The following is a 26,959-nucleotide window of genomic DNA, read 5'->3' on the forward strand; positions in this document are numbered from 1 at the left end:
GTCTGAGTCTTCACAGGTCTTCCGCCTCTAGTTATCCAAAATTCTAAAATAGCATGGTCGCTACCTCCTAGGGTCCCAGCCACTTTTACCTCCTCAACCATTTCCTCCCTGTTTATAAGGATTAGATCCAAGGTAGCAGTTCCCCTTGTTTTCTCCCTTACCTTTTGGAAGGCTAAACTCCACCGCAGCAATCTGGCGTTGTCTCCAGAGACCCGATTAAGCCAGACTAGGGGATTATGGTCCGCTAGGAGGGAAAACTTTCGTCCATACAAATATGGTTGCAACTTCTTGGGTGCCCATACTACCGCCAGGCACTCCTTCTCGATGGCTGCATAGCTTACTTCACGGGGCAGTAGTTTCCAACTCCGGTAAGCTACCGGGTGTTCTTGGCCGTCCGGCCCGACTTGGCTCAGTACTACCCCCAATCCAAACATAGAAGCGTCTGTATGAACAAGGAAACGTTTAGTTGGATCGGGTGCGGCCAATACAGGGGTATTGGTGAGGGCGTCCTTTAGTTGGCGGAAGGCTTCCTCACACTCTGGGGTCCAGGTTACCTGGCGGGGTTGGTTCTTATGGGTCAAATCAGTGAGGGGCTTGGCTACGCTGCTGTAATTGGGAACGAATTTCCTGTAATACCCCCCTGTCCCTAGAAACGCCATGACCTGGGTTTTAGTGCGTGGCATTGGCCATTTGGCTATGGCCTCAATCTTGGCTGGTTCTGGTCGCTGTTTCCCACTTCCCACCCAATGCCCTAAATACTGAACCTCTGCTTTGCCCACGTGACACTTGTTTGGGTTCAGGGTGATTCCGGCCTGGTGGATCCTGTCCAATACTGTTTCTAGGTGATTTAGATGCTCTTCCCATGTCGCACTGTAGATGGCGATGTCGTCCAGGTAGGCACAAGCATAGTCCTGGAGACCATCCAGAAGCCAGTCAGCTAGCCTTTGGAAGGTCACCGAGGCATTCTTCATCCCGAATGGCATAACTTGAAACTGGAATAAGCCGAACGGAGTGACAAATGCCGACTTGGGAATAGCGTCAGGACTAAGGGGGAATCTGCCAGTAGCCTTTGCATAGATCGATGGTGGTCAAATACTTTGCCCCCGCCAGCCGGTCTAACAACTCAAACACACGCGGCATGGGGTATGCATCCGTCACTGTTTTCTCATTGAGCTTACGATAGTCTACACAAAACCGTGTAGTCCCATCCTTCTTGGGCACTAACACTACGGGGGTTGCCCAGGGACTATCTGACTCTTCAGTGACCCCTAAACGCAACATCTCTTGTATCTCTTGTCGCATCCCCTCTCGTACAGACTCAGGGACGCGGAAGGGGTTTTGTCGCAGGGGGGTCTGATCTTGGGTCTCAACCTTGTGTTGTGCCAGGCGAGTGTACCCCGGTCTCTCTGAAAACATCCTCTGTCGCAGCTTCAACAACGCCTCCACCTGCTGTCTCTCCCGGGGGCCTAGGTCTTCACCCAGGTGTACCTGGTCCCATGTTTTAGACTGAGTCCTTTCCCCTAAGACATCGGCAAGGGAAGTCCGGCTAAATCCTCTGCTTCAGGTGCACAGATGGCCACTACCTCTTCAGGGCGCTCCTGGTAGGGCTTCAGCATATTCACGTGGAACATGCGGATAACTCTGGGGTCGTCACAATCGGCGACATTATATGTTGTGTCGGCTATTTTCCCCACTACCTGGTAGGGCCCCTGCCATGCAGCTTGGAACTTGTTCTGCTTAGTGGGCTCTAACACCAGGACCTTCAGTCCTATTTCCAAGGTGCGCTCTCTGGCCCTCCGATCGTACCATATGCGCTGGCGCCGCTGGGTCGCCTGCATGTTCTCACGTACAGCCTGAGTCAGCGCCTGTAGGCGGTCCTGGAATTCCAGCACATAGGGTACAATATGTACCCCTTCTGTGAGGCCCTCCCCTTCCCAGTGTTCTAGCACTAAGTCTAGGGGTCCCCTTACCCGTCTCCCGTATACCAGCTCGAACGGGGAGAACCCCGTGGATTCCTGGGGCACCTCCCGATAGGCAAACAGGAGGTGTGGCAATAATTTCTCCCAGTCCCTGTAGGTCCTGGTAAAAGTCCCAATGAGCTGTTTTAATGTCCCGTTAAAGCGTTCACACAACCCATTGGTTTGCGGGTGGTACGGGGTGCTTCTAATGGACTTTACGCCGCACAGCTTCCACAGTTGGTTGGTCACCTCTGCTGTAAACTGGGTACCCTGGTCCAAGATAATCTCCCGGGGAAATCCAACCCGTGAGAGAACCTGGAGCAGGGCGGCCGCCACCGTCTCTGCCAGTATGTTAGGTAACGCAACCGCCTCTGGATACCGTGTGGCATAATCTACCACTGTCAATATATACTTTTTCCCGGACGGACTAGGTTTGGCTAACGGCCCTATCAAATCGACCGCTACTCGGCTAAATGGTTCCTCCACAATGGGGAGGGGGCGTAATTTTGGCCTTGCATCGATCCCCCTCTTGCCAATGCGCTGACAACTGTCACAGGTCTGGCAGTACTGACGAACATCCTAGGTTACCCCCGGCCAAAAGAAGTTTTGTGTCAGACGATGCCTGGTGCGACTGACGCCGAAGTGCCCAGCCAAGGGTATATCATGTGAGATTCGCAGTAGCTCCTGCCTATACTTCTTGGGAACTACCAGCTGTTGTTTTATAGTGGGGCTCGTGGGGCCCTGTGTGGTGCTGCTCTGTGATCCGGTAGAGGAGTCCCTGCTTCCATACAAACTCTTCCCATTCTAGTACTCCTCTCCCCTCTTGTGCCTTCCCACGATATCCCTCCAACGAAAGATCCTCAAGTAACTCCCTCTTAAATTCATCTGGGGGTGGCCCAAGAAATGTGTCTGGCTATAGGAATACGTGCAGGGCTGGGATGTCTTAGGCCGGTTTCACATTAGCGCTTTTTCAGCGCTGAAATCTGAAAAGTTTGATTTTGGCGCGCACGGCGCACCGTCAAAAGTGCGCAGCGCAGGTCAAAGCGCAACTAGCGCACGGCCTGCGCACGATCTGCGCACCCTATGCTAAAGATAGGGTGTGCCGATCGCAGGCGCCGCTGTCCGCTAGTAGGCGGCGCTACAAGCAAGGGGCAGGCACGCCGGGCAGAGAGCCGGCTCGGGGGCGGAGCTACCCCCGGCCGTTCGTGCGCTGAAAAAGCGCTAATGTGAAACCGGCCTTACCTGGGCCTCTGAGTGTGATTCCGCCTCCGCAGCTCGAGCTTGTCTTCGGGTGGTCACAGGATAGGTCTCAGCCAGAGGGGCAACCGAGAATGCAGACAACATGGGCCCCAAGTCATTTCCCAGCAAGTCGTCTGCAGGCAAATCCTCCATCAAGCCGACCTCAACAAGGCCATCCCCGACTCCCCAGTTCAAGTGAATCCTGGCAGTGGGTAGTCGATGTATGGCTCCCCCTGCTACACGGACTGCCACTGTCCGGTCCGTCTTCTCTTCTTCTGTTGTCGATTATCTGCCCGGGCTGCCTGCATGGGGTCTACTTCATGCAGCACTTCCTCTATCTCTTCCACCCCTTGGTTAGTCGTAGCCCCCAATGCCGGGTCAGCTTCGCCTTGGTAGCAGTGTACAGCAGCCCGGCTGAAAGTAGCTGCTCCCGCCTTTGGCCACTGGGTATGCTTGGGGTTGGGGCATTGTCTTTGCAGGTGGCCCAGCTGACGGCAGGTGTGGCATCGCGCCCCAGGGGGACTGTGGTAGGCCGGGTTTCTAGCTGATCCCCCTACAATCTTCGGTGGTTTGGGGCCCTCCAGGTCCATGGGCAGGCCCCTAGTGACCACCTTTGATCCGGAGAACTGCGGCCTCCTGGCATCATGATGTTCATCGGCCAGACGAGCGGCTTCCTCAAGAGTCGTTGGCCGCCTGTCCCGAAGCCATTCCTGTGCCTCGGGGTTTAGTCCATTAAAGAATCGTTCTAACAGGAAGAGCTGGAGGACGTCCTCCTTAGTGGTTGCTTGGCCCCCTTGTACCCACTGTAGCAGTGACCGCCGTAATTTACAGGCCCATTCAGTGTGGGTATTGGTTACGCGTTTTATAAGTCCGCGGAACTTTTGGCGATAGGCCTCTGGTGTCAGCGCATACTGGGCCAAGATCACTTCTTTGATCCGCTCATAGTCCATACAGTCCTCATCAGGTACCGTGCGATAGGCGTCCGCTGCCCGGCCTGTCAGCTTGCTGGCCAGAATCTGAACCTGTTCCTCCGGCTTTACTTAATAAAGGGCACACTGCCGCTCAAAGTCCTGCAGAAAGCCATCAATGTCTTCCTCTGCCTCCCCCAACTGTCAGAAGGCATTGTACTGGATCTTTTTGTGGCTTAATGTTGAAGGTACCTGGTCGAAGGCCAGAGCTCCCCCTTTTCGCTGACTCTCCTCTCTCCGCTCTGCCATCTCCATCTTGGACAGCTCCACTTTAGTCTGCTCTGCCATCTCCATCTTGGCTAGCTCTAACCTAGTCCGCTCGGCCATCTTTACCTTCAGATCAGTACGCACATCAGTCATCACCTCTCGTATGATCTCTGCTGCAGGGTTCGGGCCATAGAACGCCAGTCTGTTCTTTACCTCCCTCTGGAATTCTGTCTCCTCCACGTTCACATTGGGGGGCGCTGCACTGTCGTGTTCCATGATGGCTGCTATCAAATCCGCTTTTGTTTTGTTGCTGGCGATCAACCCTCGGGCTTCCACCAGATCTTTTAATGTAGTCCTCTTTAACTTCTGGTAGTTATTTTCCATTCATTCCTTTCCTCCTGTAGAAGGGGTATCAAATCCCGCTGTCTGCCACCAGTGTAACGGGGTCTTCCAAGCTGGGGTGGCGCCATGCAGGGCCAGTCACATATCATGACATAAAGCCTCTAAGGGTTCGGTCTGTCTTGGGTGTAACGGGGTCTTCCAAGCTGGGGTACCTCTTTCAGTACCACCCCGTGTTTTCGGAGGTCCGCTCTGCGTTGGCTGGAGCCTGAATGAATGACATCTGGCTGGAATTCCTTTGAGTGCATGGGTGCATATAAAAGATCACTGCTTCTCCATGTATTTCCAGTCTGACAACACTTTACTCACAGGACACAGAATATATCACACAGATACAGAGGGCCGGCCAATAGACAAGCGTCAGGCCAGACATGCATTACAAAAGCTGCAGGTGGCCGGAGCCTGCGGATGTTTACTGTGGGAATTACAAAGGTGGGGGGACGGCGAACACTGCTGATACATTAGGGACATGCATCTCACATGGAACCGATTATATTTACATATAACTGCACAGCATATTCTGGGTGCTGAGTGGTTCTGTAACATTGGGGCTTATCTTGGACTAGGAAGAACAAGCTTGTCATCTTCTGGAAACAAAGAGCAGGATCATAACCCTGATATCAGCAGCAATTACCAATCCGGTTATGACTCTGAGGAAGGCTATGTCGCTTCTAGGGAAAATGACATCCTTTATTCCTACTGTTCAGTGGGCCCATGTACACTCCAGATATTTACAGAAGGACATGCTAGAAGGGGAAAAGGAGCTCAAAGGCTATTTAGAAGGTAAGATTATTCTTTCCCAAACATCCATTGAATCCATGGTTTTGTGGCTGGACTTGAAGAATTTTACACAGGGAATCCCATGGTCCTTTCAGGTTCAGATGTGATTGTGACGGATGCAAGCGCAGAAAGATGGGGAGCACATCTCAGAGATTACATAGTCTAGGGTGTATGGTTAGAGGCAGAGGTCAGCTACTCCTCAAATGCAGTATCATGTTTGATGTATGTTGGACAAATGGATGAAAGTTGCTTATATCAACCATCAGGGGAGGTACAAGATCTCGACCTCTGATGTTGGTGACAGAGAAGATTCTGCAGTTCATGGAACATCAATTGATGCTGACCGCTTTACACATTAGAAGGAAAGAAAACAAGGGTGCAGACGTCCTCAGCCGGAATACGCTAAAACAAGGAGAATGGGAACTGAAGCCACTAATATTCCAGCAGATCGTAGGTCAATGGGGGCAACCAGAAATAGACATGTTCGCAAACAGGCGAAACAAGAAAAAAAAATCACCTGCTCTTAAAATCCAAGAGAGAGGTCAAATGCGGTGGATACACTACACGTTTCCTGGGACTTCAAACTAGCCTATGCCTTCCCCCCCATTAATGTTAATTCTGGCAGTACTACGGAAGGTTCGGGAGGAGAGAGCAAATGTCAGTCTAATTGCTCCATTTTGACCCAAGAGGCCATAGTTCTTGTGGATGAGGATCATGTCCTTGTCAGATCCCTGGATTCTCCGGATCTCCTCAGGCAGGGCCCAGTGTGCCATCCTCAGAGGTCAGTCCTGCATTTGATGTCCTGGGCTTTGAGAGGTCTCTATTAATCCAAAAGGGCTTCTCCCTACCGTGCTGCAGAGCAGGACGCCGGTAACAACTAGGATATATGGGATGACATTGGCTAAATTCTTGTCTAGTTAGAGATGGTCCATGGGGGAAGGAGTCCCAATTAAAAGCCGTATTAGAATTTACTTTATTTCAAAGGGTATGGAGATGGGCCTAATCATTAACTTTAAGGTGCATGTATCTGCTTTAGGTGCACTATATCATTACAATCTAGTGGCAGATAGGTGGACAATTAGGTTCATTTAGGCGCGACATTGATCAAAACCAATACCAGCCCCAAAAATGCTGCCTTGGGATTTAAACCTGGTTGAGGAAGCACTAACAAGATCTCCCTTTGAACCCTTAGAGGATTTACCAGCCAGGATACACTAAAAACAGTGATATTAGTGGCCCTAAATTCAACCCGCAGGGTCAGTGATTTACAGGCTTTTTCTGTCATCCACCCATTTATACAGTTCTCGGAAGATATCGTATTTTCCGCCGTATAAGACGACCCCCCAACTTTTCCAGTGAAAATAGAAAATCTTCTTAAAACTCGGGGGGGGGGGTCTTATATGCCGTGTCATTTTATACGCTGGGTGTGGAGCAATCTACATATAGTGGGGGAGTGGTCCCGATGACCAAGAGAGGGGGCGTCTCACAGGGAAGATGTAACTGGAGTTATCATCCCCCTTTTCCCTCATTGGTGGCAGCGGTGCTATCTGTGGCTCTGTACTGGGGGTCGGCAGCGGCTCCTCTTGTGTAGCATGGGGGCTCTGTGCTGGGGGTCAGCGGCGGCTCCTCTTTGTGCAGCTGGGGAACGGCGGCGGCTCTATGTCCTGCGTCAGTGCTCCGCCGGCATATGCCCAAAGCCCGGAGGCCCCCGGGACCTCCATTGCTGCGATGCGGTTGCCTGCGGGAAGATGGCCGCTGGAGCCCACACGAGCTCAGATTCAGATCTCGTCCCGAGATCTTGGGAGATGAGATCTGAATCTGAGCTCGCGCGGCGGACTCCAGCGGCCTTTTTCCCGGAGGCCACCGCATCGCAGCAATGGAGCTGCCAGAGGCCTCCTAGCTTTGGGGATATGCCGGCGGAGTCCCGACGCGGGACATAGAGCCGCCGCCGTCCCCCAGCTGCACAAAGAGGAGCCGTGTCGAAACCATGGAGAAAAAAAATCTTAGTTAAGCCCCCTTTACATTAAGCGGTGCACCAGCGATCCCGACCACGATATGACCTGGTCAGGATCACTGGTGCATCGCTAAATGGTCGCTAGTGAGCTGCCAAACAGGCAGACTCACCAGCGATGTAGTGACGCAGCAGCGGTCGTTATTTACCTTTCAGATGCAGAGATGAAGACGTCCTCCCGCCCGCGTCCACGCGTCGCTTGTCGGCGCCAGCAGGAAGTCCAGCAGCCGACAAGAAATGGACTTGGACGATCTCTCGTGATCAGCGATAACCAGCAGGGGAGCCGGTCGGAGGTAAGTATCACACATAGCGATATCGCCAGCATCACAAAATCGGTGACGCTTTAGCGATATTGCCAGCGATATCACTATGTGTAAAGCCCCCTTTACTGATAACGGGATTTTACAGAGCCCTTATATTCCCTCTGCTTTTTACCACTAGTGGTGTGCACTTTAAGGTTATGTTTATGAAAGAATGTTTATTGGTGATGGTTGTGTTACTAAAGGCCCCGTCTCACATAGTGAGATCGTTAGCGAGATCGGTGAAACGTCACAGATTTTGTGATGCAACAGCGACCACCTCGCCAGCGATCTCGCTACATGTGACACACAGCAGCAACCTGGCCCCCGCTGCGATCTCACTGATCTTGCTCGAATGTCCTGGGCCATTTTTTGATCACTGGTGTCCCGCTGGCCAGCATGCATTTTTGTGTTTGACACCGACGAGCGACTTTGTTGGCGACTCAGAACTCAGGGACGCAGGCGTGAGTCGTCAGAATAGCTGCTGTGTGACAAGGTCCCGACAACCGCCGAGGTTGTTATACGGATCGCCGGGTCGTTGATTAGATCTGTATGACAGCTTACTATCGACCATTTAGCGACGTACCAGCGATCCTTACCAGGTCAATAAAAAACCCGTCCGTACCACAGAACTTCCCCAAGGGGAGTGGTCAGAATCAACACCAACTTCACAAAAATATCAGAAAAAGTTTATTGACAACAATTTGTTCAATATTCAAATCAATAGTAATCTCATACATTGAGGTACACATAATGCTAGCTGCTCCATTATACATACTTACATATAAGATATGCTGTATATACCACTATGGCTGGAGTCACACTAACCAGCGCAAAATACGCTCCGTAGTTAACATGCGTAATTCGGATGAATGACCCCTAAATAGTGCTCCGTAGGTCATCCGTAAGCCAGGTGCGGTCGCGTATTTTGGGCATGTCTGCATCTTCTCTGCAGGAGCATCCTGAGAAATTTTACCAGTACTGTCGCGTGAGCATTTCCACATTTGATCGACTCTTGGAGACAGTGCGCCCTGGGATAACCTTTCAGGACACAAGGATGCGCAAAGCGATATTTGCAGAGGAGCGACTTCTACTCACAATACGGTATGTACTACACAACCACATTCTCTATGTTCATAATGAGTGTGCTAAAGTTTGTTTTTTTGCCTTTTTGGACAAAGTTTTATGCCCTCATCTTACTCCAAATATGTTTCAACTTACACGCCAGAATGTTAGCTCTAATATGTACTGCATATCACTTAGTCATTGTGGAACCAAATATGTGTGTGTTATTCTATCTCAATTCCTCCCAAGTTTGGTCGGCATGTAACTGATGTTTTTGGACTTTAGGCGTTCTAAACTTATCAATTTATGTTGTTCTACAGCTTCCTGTCCACTGGCCTGTCTTATGCTGCCCTCCACCATGAGTTTCTCATTGGAAGATCAACCATTTCAGGCATAGTGAGGTCTACATGTACAGAAATCTGGACAAGACTCCATCAAGTGGTCATGCCCGAGCCCAGGATGACGACTGGTTGAGGATATCAAGGGACTTTGAGGAGGACTGCCAGTTTCAAAATTGTATTGGGGCCCTGGATGGCAAACATATCCGGGTGCGTAATCCGCCGAACTCTGGCTCCCAATTCTTCAATTATAAACAATACTTTTCTGTTGTATTGTCTCTGGTAGACCCTCAATACAAGTTTTTAATTGGTGACATTGGGGCCTATGGAAGGACGGGAGACTCTAGAGTCTTCAAAACTTCCATAATGGCTCGGCGGCTACGCACCAACCAGTTGGATCTACCACCACCACGCCAGCTACCAGGCTCCCCTGAAGAATCAGTCCCTTATGTCTTTGTGGCAGATGAGGCCTTTCTGTTATCGCGCAATGTCATGAGGCCATATCCCCGGTGCAACCTTGACCACAGGCGCTGAATTTGTAACTTGCGCCTATCACGTGCTAGGCGACTGGTGGAGTGTTCCTTTGGGATTCTTTGTGCCAAATGGCGGGTACTACAGTCTGCCATTCAGTTGAGTGAACAAAATGTGAATGAAGTTGTGAAAGCCTGTGTTGTTCTGCCTAACTTTACCAGGATACATGATTGTTCCTCCTCTGATGGTGTTGTGCGTAGGCCGGACAATGTGCGCAGGGTGAGACCACCTATGAACCCTCAACGTAGACCTCTCTCTGGCCTCAAAGTGCGTGATATTTTTACTAATTACTTTATCTTACCTGAGGGGGAAACTTCTTGGCAAGAGCATGCTGTGTCTATGTTATAATTTCTTTCTTTAAGTGTGTCTAAATATATATTACTCAACCCCTTATGATTCTATGACTGTTTCATTGCATTGGTTAGTGTATGTTAGTATGTTGTGAGGGATTGTGAAAAATCACACAGAGACGTTAACTATAGTAGACAAATTTTTAGTTTTGCTGTTTTTTTTTTGTTTGCTTAAAGGCAAACATAATATTGCCATAAGAACATTTTGGCAATGGGCAAAATGACCCATTGTGCCTTCTTTAACTTTTTTGAAAAGTAACATTACATAACATAACCCAAAAAAAGATTAGGCAATAACAACATTGCTGCATGAGAATATTAAACTAGATTTGAAAAAAAAAAAGGTGAGCTCCATCACCAAAATAAATGCTAAAAGATAACACTCACATTTCTTAATAATGTTTTCCAATCATAGAAAGATTCCACCATGACAGGCAAGGCTACCTCATGGCTTTTAGACAGATATTACCTGTCTGTAGAACAGAGAATATTTATCATGCTATACTGGAAAGGATGAAAAAACAAAACTCACTTGTTAAGACATAGAGAGAGCGTGATATTCTGAAGGCTGGTCGCCTTGATTTGTTTTACTAGAGATTGCTAGCAAAAAAGGTGACTACTTCACTAAGGCCAGCACGCCTTTCCTAGGCATTAGCAAGTGAGTAGTATATTTTCATCCTTTCATTTTACAGTATAGCGCGTTGAAATATTTTCTTTTGTACACACATGTAATATCTGTCTGAAAGGCGTGAGGTAGCCTTGCCTGTCATGATGGATTCTTTCATATGATTGGAAAACATTGTGAAAAAATTAGAATGTTAAATTAAGTAAAAAAGTTTGGTGATGGAGAACACCTGTTTTTTCCTTTCTATTTGGAGCACCAGTTAAACCGCACTGGACATCTCCGGCCATCAGACTAATAAATCCTCATAGGTTGGGGAAGGGGAACGTGGAAGAGCAGCCTGTGGGTGCTGCTGGACACTGTGATCAACATCGCAATGTGTGGGGCCATACTGTTGCCCATGATGCTGGAATTGTCCTGCCTCCTGGGACTGTTGGGGATACTGGCCAGAGTAATGATGATGGTGAGGGGCATCTTGTTGGCTGTGGTAGGCACGTGGCTCATACCCACCAAGATAGCCAGATCGTCCCCAACCAGGTTGGGACCAGCCTCCAACACTAGGTGGGTACAAGTGGCCATATTGGTGGGGTTGGCTAGAGGCTGACATTTGGGTCTGCGGAATAGAAGGTTGGGTAGTAGGAGGAGGGTGTTGAGGTGTTGGCCCACGTATTAGGGGCTGTTCGGACCCTGCTTGAGCAAGCATCTGTGTGGATGGTCTCATGCGCATTACATTTTGGGGGGAGATCTGCCACCTCTCCAGAAATTCGAATACCTCATATGGGGTATTGGGGGGGTGCTTGCATCAAGCAGGATCTGAATACATCCCCTAATACGGAGCCTGATCTCACGGGTAAGGGCACGGAGATAAAGGGTGAGGCTACGTGCGTAGGCCTCCTCCCCATCATCTGTAGTTACTCTAGATAAATAATTGAGCACCCCTGTGTCCACTTTGGTCCTGCTCTTGAATAGTGACCTGGCGCCTTCTTCGTGTTCGCCGTGATGTAAGAGCAGCCTGTGGGGAGGCCCTGATCTGGCCAGTTGGGCCGCTGCTCAAGTTGCCCAACTCTTCCAGGATGGGTGATGGGGCAGCAGCAGACCTTCCTGGTGGTGTTGTGTGCTGGGCAGCCATTGGGTTGTCCTGTGATGCCTCATCTTCTGCCATCCTTCTTGTAGGGGGAGAAGATGGGCCAGCCACCTCATCCCCTACAGGATCTATTATGGGCTCTGCCTCTGAGGCCGTTCCTCGATCCGTAAGGTTGGATTGAGTTCTGCTATGAAATAGAACAGAGGCAAAAATACATCAATATTTTTGGCCCTGTAAAGTATTTGTGTAATGTCGTGTGAGGTATCTACTTACGGTCTCAGATCCAGAATTGGGGCGAGGAAGGACAGCCGGTCATAGTAGATGTACTTCCTTTTAACATATCCAGCATCCCCACTCCTGGACCGCTGCTGGCGTTCCCAGCGGTACTGGTCCCGGATGCTTCGCCAGCGTTTCATCACATCTTCCACTGCAATGTGACAGGAAATATTGTCAAATTCACATATTTGAGAGGTCACATTTTCTACCAGTAGTCTAGGCATGGGGCCTTCTGGGGTGTGCTTTCTACCCATGGTGGCATATGTAATTGGGCAGATACACAGGGTCTCTTTAGCTACACTTAATAATTGTTTTGTCTAGGAGGATGAGGAGCTTGTGGCCTAACCCCAAATTATGGCTGTGTGAAGCCACGTGTCACATACAAATGTAACGGCCTCATGAGGCTAAAAGTACATGCACAGGAAGGGGGGTGCTGATTCTATATTCCTTTTTTCTTGCGCGATAAGGTTACTGATGTTTTGCGTTGTACTTACGAATTTTATGCTGCTCCTCACGTGGTCGGTCACAAAAGTCATAGTACATCTGGCGACAGATGCGCCTCCATGACGCCTCCTTTCTTGCCCGGTTTGCATAATTTGCATCGCGTTGGTCCCAGATTTCGGGACGCTCCTGCTCCAGGACAATGAGCATCTCAACATTTACGTGGACTCCATGCTGCTGCTGTACTCCGTGGAGGCGTACTTCCTGGATGTCTGGAGAGCTTTTTGAGCTCATTTGCATGTCTAGGCTTCCTGATGATGGATTGGCCCATTTCCTGTCACCAGCCAAAAGACCTGCGTATTGCTCGCAGGTCACACGTCTGGTCCGTGTGTAATCCGTATTTTTTGCGCGCCCATAGACTTGCATTGGCGTACTACGGGCGTAGTACGCTGACAATCGCAGCATGCTGCGATTGCCACGGAGCGTAGGATACGGATGAGAAATATACGCCTGGTGCGAGTGAACCCATAGAGAATCATTTGTCCGTGTCTAATGCGTGCTTTTAGCGCCTCTCACTCGGCCGTATTCCTCGCCAGTGTGACCCCGGCCTTAAGGTCCATATATAAAAAGTGCTCAGTGCAATGGGGAAATATTAGCCCAAAATATCATAAGATTATCTGCTCTATTAGCCAATAGCTAATCCACCATCTATTGCACAAATAAATAACATAATAAATTAAATCCAGCATAGATAAACTTACATTACATTGTATGCGGAGACTATGCCGTGTCCCTCTACCCCGACGCGCGTTTCGTACCACACTTCTTCAGGGAGCGTGTCGGGGAAGAGGGAAGACCGGACTTTATAACTGACCGCCGTCCAATGAACTTCTGCATTAACTGTCACATGTAGCGCTGCAGCTGTACAGGAATTGCAGCGCACGGAACTCCTTATCCTCCCTCCCGAAAATGACCCGTCACAGCCGGTCTTTGGAACGCAAGCGAGCAGATAGCCTTAGTAGCGGCTAGAGTTGAGCGAAACGGGTCGAAAAATTTCAAGTCGCCGACTTTTGGTAAAGTCGGGTTTCATGAAACGAAACCCGACCCTAGGGTGAGGTCGGCCACGAGCTCGGCGACTTTAGCGCCAAAGTCGCGTTTCAAAAGTTTGTTTTCCGCCCTTTTTCAGCCAATCAGGATCCACGGACACTGTGGGCAACGTGATGACATAGTCGGAGGTCACCACCATCTTTGAGAAGGGCATGCAAGTGATTGGCTTGCTTAAGGGAGCGTCACAGGGGGTATAAAAGGGCGTGCACGCCGACCGCCATGTTACTCATGCTGATCTCAGAATAGGGAGAGCTGCTGCTGATTCTGTAGGGAGAAGAGCGTTAGGCAGGGAAGAAGACACCAAAAACTGCTTCTGCTGCTAGCAATTTTGCCTGTACAACACACCAGTCACTGTGTGTGCAGTGCAAGAGGAGGCTATATTTTGCTGGATCAGCTGTGTTGGTTGTTAGGCTGCCTTATAAGGCTTCCTGATAGCTGCATTGCTGTTTTCCCACTGCTCTGCAAACTGCTTTTTTAAAAGCAATCCAAATTTTTTTTTTTTTGTCCTGGTGAGGTACTGAGCGTGCATTTTTCCACACCATACAGCGGTGTACGCTCCTCACACAGTACCCTGTAACGGCTGTTATCACGGCCACAGTGAAGCTATCTGTGTGTCACACTGTAAGAATAAGTCGAGGACATGTTCCGTTCTTACAGACCTACACCTTCTAGTTTTGTCTGCTTTTAAAACAGTTAAGTATATTTGCTGTTTGATCATATTCAAAACTATAGAGAGACAGCGTGTGTCAGTCTGTATACTTAAAAAACACGGAGCTTGACAATTTTACGGACACCGGTGTACGTGCACGCTTCTCTCTCAGTACCGTGTAACGGCTGTTATCACGGCCACAGCGAAGCTATCCGTGTGTCACTCTGTAAGAATAAGTCGAGGACATGTTCCGTTCTTACAGACCTACACTCTAGGGAGATTCCTATTCTGCCCAATTCTATATACACTGTGAGAATCATGTGGGAATAGTGGATGAGGGCAGGTATATCTCGCCCAGATTCCTTTCCTATGTGGCCTAGTCTGGTCAGTATCGCACCTGCCTGCTAATGAATAATGGGAGGTGGATATAAAAGGATGCCAGGTGGTTGTGTGAGTGTCTCAGCCTGGGAACACAGAGAGCCTGTCTGTGTGAGAGACACACGTGAGTGGAAGCAGTGCCCACTGCAACTGTGGTTTGGCTGGACGGGAGAAGCCCGCCAGTTGGTAGTTAGGTTGTCCATTGTTTAGTTAGTGCCGGACAGGCAAGGATTTGTTTTATGTTTTATTTCCTTTTGCATTGCTTTCACCGTTAATAAACCTGACCCAGGGTCAGTTATACACGAATCCCAGCTCTGCGCCTGAGTTTAATGCTGAACGCACGTGACCTTTGACCCCAGCAATGGCGATCCCGGAGTGTTTTATCACAACACCTTGTAGTTTGTCATACACTAGCCAATTTCTGCCTGTGACATAGCAGTGTGATATTAACTGGGCCTCACACAACAGTGTCCACACGTGTGTTCAGAAATTCTACATCTCCCCTGTCCTATAGTGACATTTTTCACACCTGCGACATTGAGTCAGTGACATAGTGGTGTGATGTTAACTGGGCCTCACACAATCCAACAGTGTCCACAAGTGTGTTCAGAAATTCGACGTCTCCCCTGTCCTATATACACCTTGTACCTTGTTTTACATTACTATATAGTTTGTGGGATTTTGTGTACATTTTTACCAAAAATGAGGAAGGCTGGTGGAAGAGACCGTGGAATTGGGCGGGGGTTGCCAGCTGGTAATGATGGTGTTGGTGGTGGATCTGATGGTAGTGGCAAAAGCAAAATAGGACCGAATGCAGGAGGTGTTGAGCCTGCGTCATCGTCTGGTTCCACAAGGCCTTGAAGGTTTCGTTTTCTAGGAGTTGGCAAACCGCTTTTAAAGCCAGAGCATCAGGAAAAAGTTTTGTCTTACATTGCTGACTCAGCCTCCAGCTCTATTGCCTCCTCTTCTGAAGTTGTAAAAAGTAAAAGCACTGAGTCGTCATTGGAGGGTCATGTTCATGAACCACACCTTTCCTTGTGTCCTTCACCCCAACCAAGAATGAAGGATGACGCAGGCCATACAACTGATTACTCCATGGAGCTGTTTTCACATACCATGCCTGGGTTATCAAGTGAAATGGTGAATTACCCAGGCCAAGATGAATCTGACATGGAGTGCACTGATGCACAGCCACTGATAGATGATTCTGCTGGTACATTCACTCAGAGCACTACATTGTCCTCGCAATGTAATGAGCCAGATTCTGACTCTGATGAGACTCAGGTGCCCCTTCCCGCATACTATACCACCAAACAGTGACAGAGGAAGGTGCACATGACATTGAAGAGGAGGTGATGGATGACCCAGTTGTTGACCCAGATGGCATCCATTGGGGGAAGAGGGTGCTGCTTCCAATAGCTCAGATGAGGAGGAGGAGCATCCACAGCAGACATCGACATCGCAACAGCTGTTATCTGGCAGGCCCGGAGCACTCCAAAGACAGGTTCCAAAAATCAAAAGAGTTGCTGGACAGCTTGTCCAGACGGTCAAAATAGCACAGCGTGCTAGGCCGCAAAATGTCTTCCAAAGTAGGAAGAGTGCAGTGTGGCACTTTTTTGAACAAAATCCTCATGATCAGGCCAAGGTTATCTGTAAGAAGTGCGCAAAGACCTTTAGCCGAGGGAAAAATCTGAAAAATTTGAATACCAGTTGCATGCTTAGACATTTAACCAGCATGCACTTGCAAGCTTGGACACAACACCAAACCTCAAGTACCACATGTGCAACTGATCACAAAGAAGGTAGTCAGCAACGCTACATTGTTTCCCCCACTGTAAGCCCACCGGTTAGCACAGCAGCAAATGTTGGAGTGTCATTGTAAGGCCAAAGTAGTCAGGGAATCCCACTGTTATATCAACGAAAGACTGAATCTAGGCCATCAGAAAGAACACCAACTCCATCACCATCATCAACCCTCTCTCAGTCCGCCCTGTCCACCGCTAGTTCCACCATATGCAGCTCTCAAGTCCAGCTCACCCTCCCAGACACTATGAGAAGGTCAAGAAAGTGCTCAGTCTCTCATCCGCGTACACTGGGTTTGAACGCCCACATTGCCAAACTAATCTCGTTAGAGATGATGCCCTATCGGTTGGTGGAAAGCGCAGCTTTCCGCGAACTCATGGCCTATGCAGTACCACGCTATGACCTACCCAGTCGCCACTTCTCTCGCAAAGCCATCCCAGCCCTCCACCACCATGTGAAAGACCGCATTGTCCATGCACTCAAGCAGTCAGTGAGTGGAAAGGTGCACCTCACAACAGATGCATGGTCCAGTCGGCATGGCCAGGGCCGTTACGTGTCCATCACTTCGCACTGGGTTAATGTGGTGGATGCAGGGTCCACAGGGGACAGCGGTGGTGGGACAGTGCTGCCTAGCCCACGGTATAGGAAACAGTTGGCTGTAGGCGTTCGACCCTCCTCCTCCTCCTCCAGAAGCGAAAGCTCGTCCACAAAGCGCAGTCGTACGAGCACTCCATCTGCAGCTGGCACTGTTGCACTCGAGGTGTCCACCTATCGAGCAGCTAGTGGAAAGCGTCAGCAGGCTGTGTTGCAGATGATGTGTTTGGGCAACAGACACACCGCGGAGGTGCTGGCCGAGTACTTTCAGCGACAAACTGAGTCATGGCTGGGCAGCATACATCTTGAGGCAGGCAAGGTAGTTAGTGATAACGGCCGTAATTTTGTGGCAGCCATAGCCCTTTCAAAACTCAGCCACATACCTTGCTTGGCTCACACCTTGAACCTGGTGGTGCAGTGCTTCCTCAACAATTATCCGGAGTTAACAGCCCTGCTCCAGAAGGTGCGAAGACTGTGCGCGCACATCTGCCGGTCGCCTGTACACTCCATTCGTATGCAGATGCTGCAGCGATTGCTCCACCTTCCCAACCACCGCCTCATTATCGACATAGCAACAAGGTGGAACTCCACCCTGCACATGGTTGAACGGCTGTGCGAACAGAGGCAGGCCATAATGCATTTGTGGGAGGATACACGGCCAAGCACTTTGAGAGCAGACATGGAGTTGACAGGTGTGCAGTGGTCGAAGCTGAAAGACCTCTGTAAAGTCCTTCAGTGTTTTGAGGAATGCACACGGCTGGTAAGCGCAGACAACGCCATCCTAAGCATGAGCATCCCACTTATGCGTCTGCTCATGCAAACTTTGACGCACCTTAAGGAGCAGGCGTCTGCAGCCAATGTTGACGAGGAGGAAGAGGAGGAGGGAATCCTTGATGACATTCAGCCATTGTCTGCTCAGGGACCTCTCCTGGACGAGGTGGAGGAAGAAGAGGAGGAGGATGATGATGGGGATGATTACTTAGGGGAGGAGGATGCATCTCGTGGGGCAAGTGAAAATGTTGGCGTGGCAATGTCTGGTACAGGGTTTGTGCGTGACTAGAGGGATGTGGATTTGCCAGAAAGTGCTCCTCCAACCAGCACTAGCAGTGCATCATTGACACCGGGAACACTGGCCCACATGTCAGATTATGCCTTGCAGATCCTAAAAAGGGACCCCCGCATTGCCAAAATGAACGATGACGACTACTGGTTGGCCAGCATCCTGGATCCACGCTATAAAGGCAAATTACAAAACATGCCACACGAGAACCTTGACCTAATATTGGCTAATAAACCAGCAACTCTGGTAAACCGGTTGGTTGAGGCATTCCCAGCACACAGCAGCGGTAATGGTTCTCACACGAGCCGTACTGGCCGGGGGCAGCTTGGCAGAGGTGTTCGTGGTGCACACAGCAGAAGTGGCGTTGGAGACAGGGGTTTCATGACAATGTTGTGGACTGATTTTTCAAGTACCGCTCACACAACTGGTAATACTGCATCGATGGAAAGTGACAAGAGACAGCAGTTGTCAACTATGGTTACAAACTACTTTTCCTCCCATATCGATGTTCTTCCACACAGGTCATTCCCCTTTGACTATTGGGCCGCTAAACTTGACACCTGGCCTGAATTGGCACAATATGCCTTACAGGAGCTCGCTTGCCCAGCTGCAAGTGTGCTATCGGAAAGTGACTTCAGTGCAGCTGGATCAATCCTGACAGAAAAAAGGACCCGTCTGTCAACCCAAAATGTGGATGATCTAACCTTCATTAAAATGAACCATGCATGGGTTTCCAAGGATTTTGTCCCACCTTCCCCTGATGACACATAGGGTGACAGAAAAATGGCTTGCTTTGGTCCTCCTCTTCCTGGGACTTGAACAATTTCGCCTTTTGCATCAGCTGAATGTCCAACATTAACACATGCCACTTTCTAAAAATCCCTAACTGTGCTGCCTCCCCCCCCCCCCCATGGCCGGGGTCACCACCTAGCGCACGAAACCGTGCGAGTGCCGTTGCCCTGGACAGGTGGGTAAGCTGACTCTTGGCGCGGGCACTGGCACAGGGTCCCTCATAGTGCAATAAAGTGTCTCTGACGGTGGTGGTGCACACCCGCCGTCAGACACACCGCCGTACTATGTGGGGCCCAGTGCCAGTACCGACGCCCACGAGTGGGCCCCCCTTGCTTGGGCAGGGCCCCAGCATTTGCAGTCTTTACCTCTCCCTGCTCCTCCGCTGTGTAGTCTGGGCCGTCAAATCCATACTGGGCCTACTCCTGATCTATAGACATATATTTTGAATGTGTACACTATGCTATCCATACATGTTATCCGGGGATACGGTACCCTTTCTCACCTTTGTGCAATCACATGTAATCCATACTGGGCCTGACACCGTCTGAGCCTGCCTCCTGATCTATAGACATATATTTTGAATGTGTACACTGCTATCCATACATGTTATCCGGGGATACGGTACCCTTTCTCACCTTTGTGCAATCACGTGTAATCCATACTGGGCCTGACACCGTCTGAGCCTGCCTCCTGATCTATAGACATATATTTTGAATGTGTACACTATGCTATCCATACATGTTATCCGGAGATACGGTACCCTTTTTCACCTTTGTGCAATCACGTGTAATCCATACTGGGCCTGAGAACGGCTGGCGAGCTGTTAAGCAAGCTACAGCACCTGTGGTTTGCACACGTAAGTTTTTCATTTTTTGAGGAATGACGGTTAGGCCTAATTCCGTAACTGCGGTTGACCTGCACTTAGTGGGAAATCATCGTTCGCGGGTAATAATTGTAATCCCAGATCCCCATCACTAACGTTGTTCAGCGGGTTATCTGCACCTGTAAGCTACAAACGCTGGCCTTTTCAGTGTAGCGCACATGCAGCCACGGACATGTAAGGGCATGACACACCAGTTATTGGCCAATCTCACGTGCCACAGCCTCGCGTGTCCCTCTAGTAAGCCGGACTCGGACCACGGGGCATGACGGAGTCTCGTTCGTTAACGGAATTAAGCTTGCAATGTGTGCATCTTTTTTGTGGCTGGATGGTTGAGGTTGCCCATGTTGAGTCAAATTACGCCGTAGGCTCCACTCCTGGTGGTGCCCTTCTGGACATTCCTTTAAGGTTCAGCTTTGCAACCATACTGCCCACGTAAAACAAACACTTTGCCTTCATGAACACTGTTTGGAGGGTCGTGACTCGTGGGAATAACGCCGCCCAATAAGTTAACCTTGCTAGAGAGATCCTTCGTTGCTCCCAAGCATGACATCACACTCCCTAGGAGGAAGGTAATGCCACTGTGGTGACCGTACTCCTGGGGGCGACACAAGTGCACTGATGCCCAGCCACTGCTCGATGAATCTGCTGGTACATTGACCCAGACCACTACATTCCCCTCGCACGCTACACGGCCTGAATCTGACCCTGATGAAACTCAGGTTACCCTTCCCATATACATTTCCATCTTACACGGTGACAAAGAGGAAGCTGGAGATGAAAGTGCAGGTTCGGCACATCCGCCGTCAGACACACCACCGTACTATCAGGGGCCCTGTGCCAGTGCCGTCGCCAACGAGTGGGCCCCCCCCTGCTTGCTCAGGATCACAGCACTTGCAAGGTTGAAATACTGTGCAGTGAGATGGAAGATGGGGATGTTGAGGAGTCCAGACTAGTACAGGGATTCCCTAGCGAGGAGACTTATTTCATTGTTTTCAGTGTTGGGACAGCAATTTTTGGGGAGCACTATACTCTGGAGAATGATAGATGGGGCCCACCATACACTGGAACATTCCAAAGGTGGACATCAGACACTGGAGCAGCATTTACAGGGCCCATTATACACTAGAGCATTAGAAATGGGACCCATTGTGTTTGGAGCATTATTTGGGCCCATAAGACAGTGGAGCTTCATCCATGGGGACCAACATATACTGTAGCATTATGTGGAGCTCATCATATACTGTTTCAAACATTATATGGGACCAATGATTCTGTATGGAGAAATAGATGGGCCTCGTCATGAGATGTAAAAAGTGAAGTATTTTTCATTGTACTATACCGCTATTTCTCTGCCGTATCGGAGCATCATGAGTTGTGGTATGTGTTAAAGGGGCGCTCTTTTGCCCAGGGCACATGAAAACCTGGAGCCAGCCCTACCCCCCCACAACTTTAGCCAAATAACCCCCATTTTTCAGTGCGTAACTAGTATTGTGAAGTTAATTAAGGTTGACAAGCTTGAGTAAGAAGAATTGCTGCTTTTGGCATTCAAATGGGCACTGTAGGTGTGTTTCCTGTCCTCCTCTCACTGCCGACTTTAATTCCCCATTGACTTACATTGGGTTTCGTGTTTCGGTCGGACCCCCGACTTTTCCCTATAGTGGGCCGATTTTGCTCGACCCGACTTTTGGAAAAGTCGAGTTTCATGAAACGAAACTCGACCCTAAAAAAGCAAAAGTCGCTCAACTCTAGTAACGGCCATTCTGCGTGCCAGCATGTTCCGATATGCCGGATGTAGATAGGTCCGAGGGAGAAAAGAAAAGTCTGCGCGCTCCATCCATGCCAATGCAGCGGTACCATATACTTATTTATCATATATCCAAAATATATATCTGTATAAAAAATTGGTGAATAACTAAACAAAAGTGACATTATGCTGTATATACGTAGATTTTTTTTATACATAATATCAAAATATCAAATATAGTTATATATATATATATTTCTGAATAATCCCAGTATATCTCATATATAACAATAATAATTAAATAATTAAAAGTGACAATGTGCTGTTATATAACCCATTATACACAATGATTAAACATTGCATAAAATATAAACATAATTATAAATAATCAATTAATTATAAACCCAAATGAAAATTAATAAATAATAAGAATTAATAGTGTTAAGTGAAGAGATTACTTATAATGTATACATTATACACATAATTATGATTAATATCAACATCAAATAAAAATTTATAATAATAATTGACAATAATACTAAGTGGGAAAAAAACAATTTATAACACATTCACAGTTTCATTACGTTATACCAGTGTGCCTAATATTAAATTTATAATAAGACATACATAATTATAACCATTACATTATAGTATAATAAAGTGCTAAGTTTATCACAATATAAATAATTAATTACAATATATTAACTACTACATAATTTACTGGTCTAAATAGTGATCATAAAAACCTAAATGGAAATCACCCTAACATAATACTTTTTGGATAATGATTTTATAAATATAGATAGAAATAGCAGCAATCTTCAACCCCTCAGGGTCTAACATCCTCATGAATAGTAGAGACTGATCATCCATGGTATTCTTCTGTTCGGGAAGGATAAGCATGTCATTGGAGATGGAAAATTGGACATTTGTACAGAGATCATAAAGGACTAAAATGTAAAAACAAAGTATTAAAACCATAATTAAAATCCCTGTAACCCTATTCCCCTAAAATGCAGTTACCCACTAGAACCATAAATTAGAGGAAGGCACTGAAACCAAAGTTTTCATGAAGTCCATGGGGGGGGGGGGCTACACTACCTTGTCTATAAATCCATTTACTCTCTAATTTGGCCAGACTTTTGGCCAAATCTCCACCTGTAGACCCCATCTGAATAAGATCAATTCTCTTTACCTTAAGTAAGGTGGAGTCACTATTGTGATATTCAGAGAAATGTCTAGGAATTGCTTTGAGTGTTGATGGATCCTCCACATTGTGCCCCTTCTAAATATCTGACGTGTTCCCTAGTATGTACGCGTAATTCCCGCGTTGTTAAACCAATATATAGTTTTCCACAGGGACATTGAGCGCAATAAACCACATGTGATCAAATGTCTAATGGTGAACGACTGGTTTCCTGCTGCATTTGAAAATGTGTTACTTTTCACCACAGTTAGAACATCCTTTACAATGACAACAAGGATAGAAACCAATAGTTTGCATCCAAGTTTTACTTCTCGTCGTAGGTGGTTCATACCAGGTAGTATCGTTGTCGGGATCGCTGGTGCGTCGCGTAGTGTAACGGTACCTTAACTGTCTGGAGGAGCTGGGGTTCACTGGACTCTATTGAACGCTGGGTATTTGACTGTCCCTGGCTTTTGTATGCTTATTTTTAAGCTACACTATTTAGTTATCTTGAGCTATGGTGTACACTATTTATCTCTGATCTCTCCTGTGAGGTGTGTACTTTATAAAATTGTATACCATATTTCCTTACTTGCACTTTCATTGTATTAGGAGGCATCAGAGACAAAATCCCAGGTGTCTGGTCTTATCTTTTTTTAATTTGGCACCCTTTTGTATATTATGATCATTTACACTATGCACTTTATTTACTGAAAAGACTTTCACTATTTACCTTAATTAGCATCTTAATATGCATTATAGGCTGCTGATAATTTCTTTTGGATGTGATATGCTCTGTATTTAAATTCCCAGACACAAGTCAAAAATAATCTGTCCAGTGTTTCCTATTTCTGTATGACTTATCTTCATCTCCATCTACTTATAGTAAAAAAAAAAAATTTTCAAAGAATTTTTCTGTGATCTAACGAGTTATTTATTTGCTTTTCAACTTATGTTGGTGGACTTTTTTGTTCTACGTAGTTATTTAACTTTTATGCTCGCCTAACACCCATTCCATTGAGCCCTCGGCTCCTGTATTAAAGGGAACCTGTCACACCCATCAAGGGCGTTTTTAAGTAAAAGAGCCACCCTCAGCAGCACTAAGGCTGCATTTTGTGAAGGTGGCTCTTATGTTTCTGATCCCTAGTAATGTCTTGGAGCCATCAATCATTTGCTCCTTGCGTCTGTGCACCGCCTCCTGTGCTCCTGTTACATGCCTGGTGCCTGCGCTCTGCCAACAGTTCTTGGGCATGCGCCGTGTGTTCTGCCTGGGAACTGACGTCAGGCGATGATGTAATGCTCTCTCGCCTGCGTTGAGTTGAGGCCCAGATCCCGCCCTGTGGGACGGCTCTAAGACTGTTGACACCGGGGGAGAAAACAGACCTCCTGCACACAATAGAGGTATGGTGGGGAAAAGTATGTATTTCAGGGGTCAGAAACATAAGATGATTAAATGTATATCTTAACTTTGGGCTGCTCTTTTACCTCGATCCATGAATCCAAATGTTCTTTTCTGTGCCTAATCTCACATACTAGTGGGGGCTTGTTCATGGCCCGATATAACCCTGCTAACAGACCAGGCGTATATTGAATGAGGAACTGGTGGCAGTCCTACCAGGTGGTGCTTTGTCTGTGACTGCGTGGGCAACTTTCTCTCACTCCCCATACCTCCCTGGGCCCATGTGGACAGAGGTGGGGTTTGTGTAAAATTGTGCCAAGCTGACCTTGCGTGTCCCTAGGGGGTGCAGAATGTTACGTTGGTACAAGTGGGGAAATAATGCTACGTGATCCTGCTGCAGTAATATTGACGTCAGGCGGGATGGCGAGGTGTGGATCTTTCACGTTTCGTCACAATATTTATTTTTTTTAGTCTTACGGCTCTGCATCATATACTTGTGTGGAGCACTTGGGGGTTCAAGGTGCTCACTCTAAACGCGACATGGCGTCCACTCTCGCTTCCAAAAGTCAAACAATTCTCCTTCCCTTCCAGGCCCTGTTGTGTGCCCAGACTGTGGTTTTCCCCCACATATGGGGTATCAGTGTACTCGGGATAAATTTTACAACAAATATTAGAGTCCATTGTCTACTAATACCCTTGTGAAAATAAATTAAAAAATGGGTCTTAAGTAAAATTTTTGTGAAAAAAGTTGTTTTTTCCTCCCACATTCCACTATGCTTGACAAGTGTGACCAACTTGTCAATCACTTTTCCATGCTATGCTTGGAAAAGTGCAAGCATTTTGCAAGCTAAAAATTTTGTGTTTTGCAGCAAAACGCATGCGAATTTCGCATGCGTTTTACCCGCGGCGGGGAGTTGCGGAAATGCTGCGGACAATTTCACAGCATTTCTGCAACGTGGACACATGGCCTAAATGTGAGGTGGTTCCTAAAAAAAAAAAAAAAAAAAAAAAGTTTTTTGTAAACTTGGTTGGAAAAATTAGAACTCGCTGGTCAATTTTTAACCTTGCTAACTTCCTAACCAAAAAAATGAATGTTTCAAAAATTGTGCTGATGTAAAGCAGACATGTTGGAAATGTTATTTTTTAACGATTTTGTGACATAACTCTGATTTAAGGGCATACAAATTCAAATTTTGAAAATTGTGAAATTGTTGCAATGTTTCCGATTATTTTTTTTTTTTTTTTTTTACCAAAAACTGAGGTCGTATCGAATAAATTTACCTCTGTCATGAAGGACAGTGTCATGAGAAAACTTTCTCAGAATCGGCGGGTTGCATACTTAATAAGTAAAAAAAAAAAAACAACACTTAAATTTTTTTAATAATGAGCACTCAGTAGTCTAGTGACCTTTTTAGGACTGGGCTATGCATAACCTTCACCTTCTGACACCTCCTTCCTCCTGTGATTGAACTTGTAGGCTTATTCTTCTCCATCCACACAGTTAGCAAATGATTTAGTCTGTACATGCTCACTTTTTGTGCTGAAGTAAGACTTTGTTGGCTGTGTAGAAAATGCCATGCACTTTAACCATAGGTGGAGAGCGATGCTACAGGGCAGAGAGAGAGCTGTGCGTATAGTTCAGAGATGCACAATGCTCAATAGAATACAACAGAACTTCAAAGCTTTTTAAATATCCTATGCTGTGCTGCCAAAGTGATGTACAGGACTTATTCGGAATATATTAAAAGGCTGCACATCAGGTAGGCAATGGTGTTAAAATGGAAAACTTAATGACAGGTTCCTTTTGAATGGTCTATGTATAAGGGCAAATAGCAGTTTCCTAATGACTAATGCTAGGTTCACATTTGCGGTTGAGTCCGCAGTGTTTGATGCGCATACATCCTCATGCGTCCTGCGTACCTATCTTTAACATGGGGTACGCAGGGACATGCGTTTGTATGCGTTTCAGTGCATTTGCGTACGGTTGCACCTTTTCGCGGTATGCGGCGGGGCGTGCCGAACGCATCTTGTTGCATTTTTTGCGGCGTCAAATATCCCCAGTCATCCGCATTTCTGGCTATAGAAATGCAAGCGTACGCAACTACATGCGTACTCTTTGCGTTTGCGTACGCAAGAATTTACATAAGAGAAGCCCATTGGGCGTGGCTGGTGCAAATTTAAAAATTCGCTGGGAAATAGCATTTGCCTATCATCCGCAAACGCATGCATGCGTCTGCATGCATTTTTGCTTGCGTTTGCTTTTGCGGACGATATGCTGCGGACTCCACCGCAAATGTGAACCTAGCCTAAGAACACAGCAGCATGTTATTGCAGAGATCACATGATTATGGGCCATTCCTGTGCCTTTTGACCATTCTTCTAAGAATTTGCACAGATGATTAAAGCCCTATTGTATATTTTAATATGGGAAACGTGAATGAGACCTGTGATGTCCAGAAATGCTTTTTAGCTGCATGTGAATGGTTAATCTCTGGGTTAATAGCGTCAACATCATGTTAGGCTGCCTTTCTGTATCAGCAGCTGCAGGGAGAAATAAGCTTTTATCCTACCAGTGGCAGTTGTCTTCCAGTCATAAGGGCAGTACAAGGAGCTGTTAGTCATCGTTCACTATTCAGTGAGTTTGCTGTAATCACTCCCTGGCATTTTGATTGTCAGAGTACTGTGATCTCTGTATGAGTGTTGACTGTAAGTTTTTTTCAATTCCTATCTGACAGGAAGACATCGGCCACAGAGAGGATATAAATTCATTTTCTCCATGTAGCCTGTGCTCCAGTA

The 26,959-nt window shown here is 47.5% G+C and overlaps 1 protein-coding gene across 6 annotated transcripts in view; it reads left to right on the forward strand.

Annotated features, from left to right (window-relative positions):
• Nucleotides 1-26,959, forward strand: part of TUBGCP2 (tubulin gamma complex component 2) — a 1,139,845-nt gene that overhangs the window by 39,138 nt on the left and 1,073,748 nt on the right. The gene's annotated exons all lie outside the window — the stretch shown is intronic.

The sequence above is a fragment of the Dendrobates tinctorius genome, unplaced genomic scaffold (assembly GCF_039654945.1).
Source record: "Dendrobates tinctorius isolate UK_male_01 unplaced genomic scaffold, ASM3965494v1 ptg000037l, whole genome shotgun sequence".
NCBI classification, from domain to species: domain Eukaryota; kingdom Metazoa; phylum Chordata; class Amphibia; order Anura; family Dendrobatidae; genus Dendrobates; species Dendrobates tinctorius.